Raw genomic sequence first — 8,694 nt, forward strand, 5'->3', positions numbered from 1 at the left:
ATTTCACATTATGTTGTATAGCATAAATACAATTTTTATTTGTCAATTAAAGCAAATTTTTAAAATTTTGAAAAAGAAACCAACTTAGCAGCAAAAAGAAAGAAAGAAAGAATAAACAAAAAAGAAAAATGTTTTGGTGAATGTTTAGCTGTGCAACACCCCCCCCCATCTTGATTTGTAGCATTTGTGAATTTTTATGGTATAAATTACCCCTGCTATGGCTGATTTTAAGCTACCAACATAATGTCACTGAATGTGGAGTTGGTGAGCGATGAGCAGTAGCACCATTATGTAACATTTCTACCATAACATATAGCAGACGTAAATAACCTCAAGCATAGCTAATTTAAAATGATTAGTAAATGATGAGTTTTGAGTATTTTTAACCTTTATTTTAAAATATACTTTAAGCAACGTGGGGATCTGGAAAAGAGAAAAAAAATTACTATATATATATATATATATATATATATATATACACACACACTTTAATTGTATGTTTATATAATTTAATTTTTAATAATGGCTGTGTTTAGTACCTGGATTGCAAAATTCTTATAAATTTATTATTAATCAGCTCTCAGGAGGATAAGCCAGCTCCAGCACATAGCTGCTTCCCAACCTCCTCTAACCTCCCCTGGCAGGACTTTGAGGACTCCTCAAGGACTTAGTCCTCTCTTAACAATTAACAATGCCAGAAGGCAACCTTCTTACCTCACTCTTGAGAGCAGTATGCGCTTTCTAGTCAGCCTCAAAACTAGGACAAAGCCCTGTTCTTGGCTCAATACTCTTATGGCTGGCCTGTCATCCTGGAGACTTCCTTTTTCTGTACCCTAGAAGCTATTCCCAACTTTTATTTTCTGTACCAAGTTAGAATATTCAACACCAGCTTGTGACTAGAATAATGGAAAGCCATACAATTATTTCTCATGTCCTAGGACCCACTGTTATGCTGGATAGATAGCTGGAGATGCCTTTTAATAGCGTAAAGCTCTCAAATTATTCACTGACTCTGTAAGACAAACAGACTCTGAGATGGCCCCCAATGACCCTCTTCTCCTGGTATTCATGCCTTTGTGTAATTCACTCCCTTTAAGAGTTGGCAAGACACTCAGAGGCCTCTAGCTGATGAGGAACTGAAGCCTTCAGTCCAATAGTCCAAGGAACTGAATCCTGCGAACAGCCTCATGAACTTACAGGGGGACCCTTCCCCAGTCAAGCCATCAGATGAGACTCAGCCCTAGAGGAGTCCTTGCTTGTAGCCTTGTGAGAGATCCTGAAACACAGAACACAGCTAAGCCATGCCCAGATTCCTAACCCACAGAAACTGTGAGATAATAAATCTGTATTGTTTTAAGCCACTAAATTTATTGTAATTCATTATGCGGCAATAGAAAACCAATGAGGGCGGGGAAGACGCAGGCAACATGCAGAGCCATAGCTAGGTCCCTCCGAGTCCATACTGTAACTTGTGCTGCCTGCCCAGCCGTCCACTGACGCCATGGGAGTGCAGGTGGAGACCATCTCCCCAAGAGACAGTAGCGTTTTCCTGAAGCACGGCCAGACCTGCATGGTCCACTAACTACACTGGGATGCTTGAAGATGGAGAGAAATTTGATTCCTCTGGGACAGAAACAGCCCTTTTAGTTTATGCTAGGCAGGCAGGAGGTGATCCAAGGCTGGGAAGAAGGGGTTGCCCAGATGAGTGTGGGTCAGAGAGCCAAACTGACTGTATCTCCAGACTGTGGAGACTCTTGCACCCACCCGGGCATCCTGCCACTCTTGTCTCCGACATGGAGCTTCTGAAGCTGGAATGACAGGAATGGGCTCCTCCCTTAGCTCCCTGTTCTTGGATCTGCCTTGGAGGGATTGGGCACCTCAGTGTGCACGTGCTTCCACAGGAGTGTTTGCTGATGTTCCACCACACTCTGCATAAACATCTGCCCCGACTGAACGTGTTTTACCGCTTAGCTTTGCTCCTGACACCTCCACTTCCCCTTCCCCTTTTCTCCTCGTATATGTGTTTGCCTAAACTACATGCCATCAGCCTTAAGCCAGTCATTTTATTTTGTTTTCATTTGGAGGTGAAGATTCAATTTCAGTGTTTTCGACCTAGGTTTCCAATTAAGTATATGGTCAAGTATTAACAGCACAAGTTATGGGTTAACTTTACAATAGAAAATTGGTATTTGGGTGGGGGTGGGTGGTGAGTTGCAAGAATCTTTATTTTATTTTGTATTTTGGGATGAAATTTTTTTTATTATATAAATATTCTTGCTGCTGTGTTGCAAAGTCATAGTAGATTTGAGGTGCTGTTGAGGGCTGAATTATTCTCCAACTTGAAAGATGTCCTTGGGTTAAATTAAAAGCCCTATCAAAACTGAAGTGGGGAAGGGAGAGCCTTTGCCCCCTTCAGCCCTACCTCACCCTCCCCTTAAACCCTCTGCCTTTTGAAAGCCGATCATCACCATTGTGACGTTGGGCCAGCAGGGACCTCCGAAACCTTTTTTGTGGCCTGGCTTATTATTATTATTATTATTTCCATCCTGTCATTCTTCTAATGGAGTTTCAGGAATTTTGTAATCTCCTAATTTTCCAGGCTCCACCACTTCCTAAATTTTAAGAAATTTAATTGAAAGTCTAAATTGAAGGTGCTGTATGTAGATTCAACACCCCATGAAAGGCCAGCCATCATAACAAATACTTGAATGTTCTCTTAAGAAAATGATGCTGGTCATCGCAGCTTCAGCATCTCTTGTTTTTTGATGCTTAGCTCCCTCTGCTGATTGCAAAGTTTCCTGACTTTTCCTCTGGCAGCAGCTCCTTCTCACCCCTCTGCTGTCTTACGTAGTGATTTGGTGAGAGAAATTGTTGGTGCCCCTCACCCCTCCGCATATGAGTTTCAAGTTTTATTACTGTAATAAGAGTACTTTATACTGGCTTTTCAGGAAGGAAGGGAGGGAGGGAGGGAGGAAGGAAGAAGGAAGGTAAGAGGAGAGGGAGGGATGAGGGGAGGAAAAGAAAACAAAACCTATACAGTGGCACTCAGAGGTAGGTGTAGATAGGCCTAGAGTGGTAGTTCTCAAAGTTAAAGGTACATAAGAAACATTCTAGATGCTTGGTTAAATGCAAGTTTCTGGGCTCCACTCCCAGAGATTCTGATTTATGGTTCTTACGTGAAGCCCCACAACCTGCCTCTTTAGCCGGCATCTCTGTGACTGTGAGACAGGTAGCCAGCCCTCTTACTACATCTTAAGAAAAACTCATGTAATTACAATGATATTTGGAATTGGACAGTTCCTAAAAGCCAAGAATCATTTTTGGGATCTTTCTATACAAGAGGGTAAGATTTATTATTCTGATTTTACCAAGACCTAATAAAGATCCAATGCCCAAAGTACATTCCATCAAACTGCAGTAGCACAAAATGATCTACAAAAAAGCTTCCATAATCTATATAAAAAGCTTCTCTTTGGGAAACACTTCATGTTATATTCCTCTTTTAGACATTATGGTGCATGTTAGCCTAAAGGCTCCAAGACCCTTGTAGCAAAAAACCCTTTTTAAATGTTTTTACCCAATATTTTCCAAACTTATTTGATCATGGAAGTGTGAAATCTATGCAATGATAGCATTTGCAGGTAGATTTATACGTTGCCTAAGAGGTTATTAAAAGTGCTTAGCCATTGTAGGGATGCAAATGTTTACTAAATCGGATTATATCTCCCTAAATGTTTTCCAGTCTCGAATATTTCCATTGCCAATTTAAGGAGACAATACATACTTCCTTTCCTTGGTATATACTAGTCTTCCCTGGGAGACACAGGTCTGGTCAGGAACAAGACTGTGTTGTGGGATGGTTGGATGACTGTGACCCCTCTGCCTGGGGTCAAAGGTGAGAGCCGCTCTGGACTCCTGACTGCTCTCATCCAGCTTGCCAGGCTGAGCTTCTCCCTGAGGCCTGCCTTCCTTTCTCTTCTGCAGGGGCAATAAGCCTTACATGCTCCTTTCCCTTGACAACCTTAACCTTCAGTGACATTTTTCACCAGACCTGCCTTTTCTGTCCTGTGAGGGAGGTATTCATTCCACCTTATGTAACTTCTTCATCATGGTTTTCCAAGGTTCTTTGGGCTTTTGCAGAGGTAACTGATTTTATGATCTACATGATGAAAGCAGCTTTGCCACCAGGTTAGCAAGTGAACAATCCAAAAGGAGGAATAATTTTAATAAATGATGTGTGTGTATGTGTGTGTGTGTAAGTAGGGTGATACAGTGATTAAGAGCAGGGGCTCTGCAGGCAGACTGCCTGGGTACAAATCCTAGCCCTGCCACTAACAGCTTCATGACCTCACCTGTAAAATGGGAATAATAACAGTGGTACCTGATCCATAGGGTTGCGGTGAGCATGAATTCAGATAATCCAAGTAAAACGCTTGGCACAATGCTGAGCTGTATCTGATAGCGGGGACTGTCCCTGCGTGAGCTCACCACCGCTCCCAGCATGCAGTCCGCCCTCCGTCTCCGCACATGCGCAGACCGCAGAACGCCCGCACATCGCCAGTGCTGCGCTCCACGAGCGGTTGTGAAAATGGAATGGGACTACACATCAAGTATCAAGCACAGTGCCTGGCACAAAGCAGACGCTCAGTAAATACATTCGGGGCCTTTATTTCCCCTAAAATACCTTCCTAATTCCCTGTAAAGCACTTAGCACACCCACCTGCTTTGCTCCTGGTCCTTCTTAACATGGTAATATCAGGAATCTATAAGCAGCACACACAAAAAATCTCTTATGGTCCCTTCTGTTTTGTAATGGGAGAGGGGGTTAAGTACCTCCCGTCACATTTCTCTATCTAAGTCACACAGAAGCCCTTTAGCAGTCATTTAGAAGAAAAAGTGCAAATTGCAATTAAATATCATGAGGCCAAAGGCAGCACACTCTTCCTTCTGAATGCAGATGATATAGCATTAACCAACTTACGGCTTTTAGTGACTTTCTGGACTTGTGATTTGTAATTTCTTTTATTGCAAAAGTATGAGTTCATAGGATTTTGTTCAGATAATGCCCTGCCAGTACTTAATACCAAAGCTACACCTTACATTATCTGCACAACCTCAGGGAGCTCATGCTAAGGTTGGAAATGTGCTACACATTGTTCCTGGAAGTGTGAAATGGGCTTGCCATTTGAATAAATTTTCTTTAACTTCCATAGTTTAGTAGTTGCTGAATCTAATGATTTAATATAAAAAAATTCATCCCTTACCTGCTCATCCCTTGATGAATGCTGCCGCCTTCTACTTTCTGTAGTTGAATGGTTTTGTGAACAAAGCCCTAGGAATGGGAAGGTAAAAGACATTCATTTCATCACAGAATATTTATTTCACCCAGCCTTACAACATAGGCCTGCATTACATCCTAACATATTAAAGTTCTCCCAATGGAACCAGGATCTGGAGAATATTTACAGTCTGCATAACTTCCAGTGACCTCAAAGGAAGCTGCACCAGTCAGATGAGTTGAATAGATGCTGCTTTTAACATGTAATGTGATTACTGTTCATCTCTACATATATACATTAATAATCTTACAGCCACACATTGCTCTAGCCCTTCTGTTGCATATTTCTAACTGTTCATGTACTTGTGTATTTTATACTATGGATGAAGAATTAATGCCAGTTAGTTTCTTTAGTAGAGAAAGAAAAGTAGCAAAAATTGACTGTGATAGTTCTCAAACTTTGTTATCTTGAATACACAGCATAGGAAAAGAAATACATTATGAGCTCAGATGGACTGATCATAGAAACACTAACGCAACCACAGTAACAAATGACCAGGAAAGAAACTGAAGACTGAATCCCTAAACCACATGGCTTGTGTCCATAGAGAGGGAGACAATCTGAAAGTGTGCCCAGGGCCAAATGGGTGAAGACATTGACTCCCACCGTTAAGAGTGTAGTCTCTGGAGCAAACCTGTGTGGTGTTAATTCTCAGTCCATTACGTTCTTGCTTATAACTTTAGACAAATTAGTTAGTAACCTTGACTAGTTATTGATGAAAATAGACATAGATGATCAACTTTATGGGGTTGCCGTGAGCATTATATAAGATTATCCTGTAAAACATTTAGTGTGTGCTTAGTTTATAGTAAGCACACAATAGCACTTAGGTGATATTTAAGCTTTTGGTGTTAATATCACCAATATCATCATTAATATGCTCTCAATCTTTCCCTGATATTCATTAGGCACCTATCTGCCATGTGAATTCATTCATCCATCAAATGTTTATTGAGCATCTACTATGTGCCACTATATTCTAGGTGCTTGGGATACGTCAATAAACAACATAGATATTCCTGTTCTTGTGACATTTATATTCTAGTGGAGGAAGACAGATAATAAACCTAATAAAGAAATATATACTATAAGTGCTATGGGAAAAAGAAAAGTAGGGCAAAGAAAGGGGGGGCGTGAGTTGTAGTGGGCAGGTGTGATCACAGAGGCCTCACTGAGAAGGCAACATTTTTAAAGGGGAAAAGTTACCGGATGCGTAGCTACCAGGAAGAAAAGTCTCCAAGACAGGGAACAGCCAGTGTGCATGCCCAGCATATTTGGGGCCAGCCAGGAAGCCAGAGCAGAAGCAAGGGAAAATGGGGAAGAGCAGTGGGATCCGAGGCTTTTAGTCGGAGTGAAGAGTGGTACTGAAGGGTTGTGAGCGTAAGAGAGAATATGTTCTCATCCAGACAGGGGTGGGCAGCCCAGTTCCTCGTTCTCTAGCCTATGTTAACTTCTCCCACTAGACTTCATCCTGACTAAACCTCCCGTGCATCTCAACCTAGGTTTTGCCTTCACACAGATTCGTGTGGGCTGAACATTTCTGTTGTACATTTATGTGATTTTTTTTTTTTTATTTTTATTTTTAGTTTTTTTTTGAGACAGAGTCTCACTTTGTTGCCCAGGCTAGAGTGAGTGCCGTGGCATCAGCTTGGCTCACAGCAACCTCAATCTCCGGGGCTCAGCGATCCTACTGCCTCAGCCTCCCGAGTAGCTGGGACTACAGGCATGCGCCACCATGCCCGGCTAATTTTTTTTTTTTTTTTTTTTTTTTGAGACAGAGTCTCACTTTGTTGTCCAGGCTAGAGTGAGTGCCGTGGCGTCAGCCTAGCTCACAGCAACCTCAAACTCCTGGGCTCAAGCGATCCTCCTGCCTCAGCCTCCCGAGTAGCTGGGACTACAGGCATGCGCCACCATGCCCGGCTAATTTTTTATATACATCAGTTGGCCAATTAATTTCTTTCTATTTTATAGTAGAGACGGGGTCTCGCTCTTGCTCAGGCTGGTTTTGAACTCCTGACCTTGAGCAATCCGCCCGCCTCGGCCTCCCAAGAGCTAGGATTACAGGCGTGAGCCACAGCGCCCGGCCCCGGCTAATTTTTTGTATATATATTTTTAGTTGGTCAATTAATTTATTTCTATTTTTGGTAGAGACGGGGTCTCGCTCAGGCTGGTTTTGAACTCCTGACCTTGAGCAATCCGCCCGCCTCGGCCTCCCAAAGTGCTAGGATTACAGGCGTGAGCCACCACGCCCGGCCTATTTATGTGATTTTACTTCTGATTAAGATAGCCCTAAGTGAGATCATCAGCTTTTAGATAAAAAAACAAGTCACAGTTCAGGAATTTCCTAAATGCTGCTGCCTCATAGGGCTATCAGCTGGCTATATATATATTTTTTTACCAATACTGAATACAGACATTGTAGAGATGTACATGTGCAGTCATATTGTTTCTGAGTTAATTAACATAGGAATATGTTGATAACCATTCTCCTCCATGTTCTATATATTTCTTAAAACTGCTTGGACTCATCCTTTGCTGATTTGATAATATGAAGTCAAATCTTAATTGTATGATATGATTTCCTCTGGAGCAGATATTTGGCTTAATTCAGTATGCAATAATACAGTTATAAACAAAATCAATGTTTAATTAGATTGAATTTGACTTCCTCATTTAGTCTTTAACCTATGAAATGCTGGAAATATTTGCTTGATTTTTGCCTTTATGAAAACTTAGATGATGAGTGCTACATTAAAACAATGAGAAGTTTTAGTTAAAATAACACGTTCTGCTAAAATCTATTAAACAATAATAGAGAAGTAAAACCAGATAAAACATATAATTGTTATAAATGACACTACCATTGCTTTTCAATGACATTTATCATTTTGGGAAATGTAGCAAATAAGTACTTAGAAGCAGGGTTGAAGCTTAAGTAGGATAATTAAAAGACTGGACATAATTCATGATCATCTTAATTTCTATAGAGGAAGTGAGCTTCTTATGAGAGTAGTAATTTTTGTTGTTGGGTAGGGGCTTCTGGTTTGTTTGAATCTATTGTCTTCTAAGACTGTTGTCCATTTATCATCATTAATATGGTGTCAGTGACCAGAAAAAATATAAGAATATAGCAGGTATTCAATGTGTGGGGGATAGATTTGAAAATTAATATAGTGGTTTTCTCAATGGCCTTTCTAGACATGGTGTAACAGGGGCTGCAATCTGAAATGCCTTCAGGGGAGGGTCAAGAAATGCAAATGAGCAAAGCATCTCAGTGTTAGACAAATGGTAACTGACGTCAGCCACAGGTCTAGGAGGCAATGGGAAGGGGCGGGGAGAGGTAAACTGAGCAGAG

General features: G+C 41.3%; 1 pseudogene; it reads left to right on the forward strand.

Annotated features, from left to right (window-relative positions):
• The first annotated feature begins 1,501 nt into the window (after nucleotides 1-1,501).
• LOC105871176 (peptidyl-prolyl cis-trans isomerase FKBP1A-like) lies at nucleotides 1,502-1,817 on the forward strand (annotated as a pseudogene).
• Nucleotides 1,818-8,694: the final 6,877 nt, after the last annotated feature.

The sequence above is a fragment of the Microcebus murinus genome, chromosome 12, assembly GCF_040939455.1.
Source record: "Microcebus murinus isolate Inina chromosome 12, M.murinus_Inina_mat1.0, whole genome shotgun sequence".
NCBI lineage: Eukaryota > Metazoa > Chordata > Mammalia > Primates > Cheirogaleidae > Microcebus > Microcebus murinus.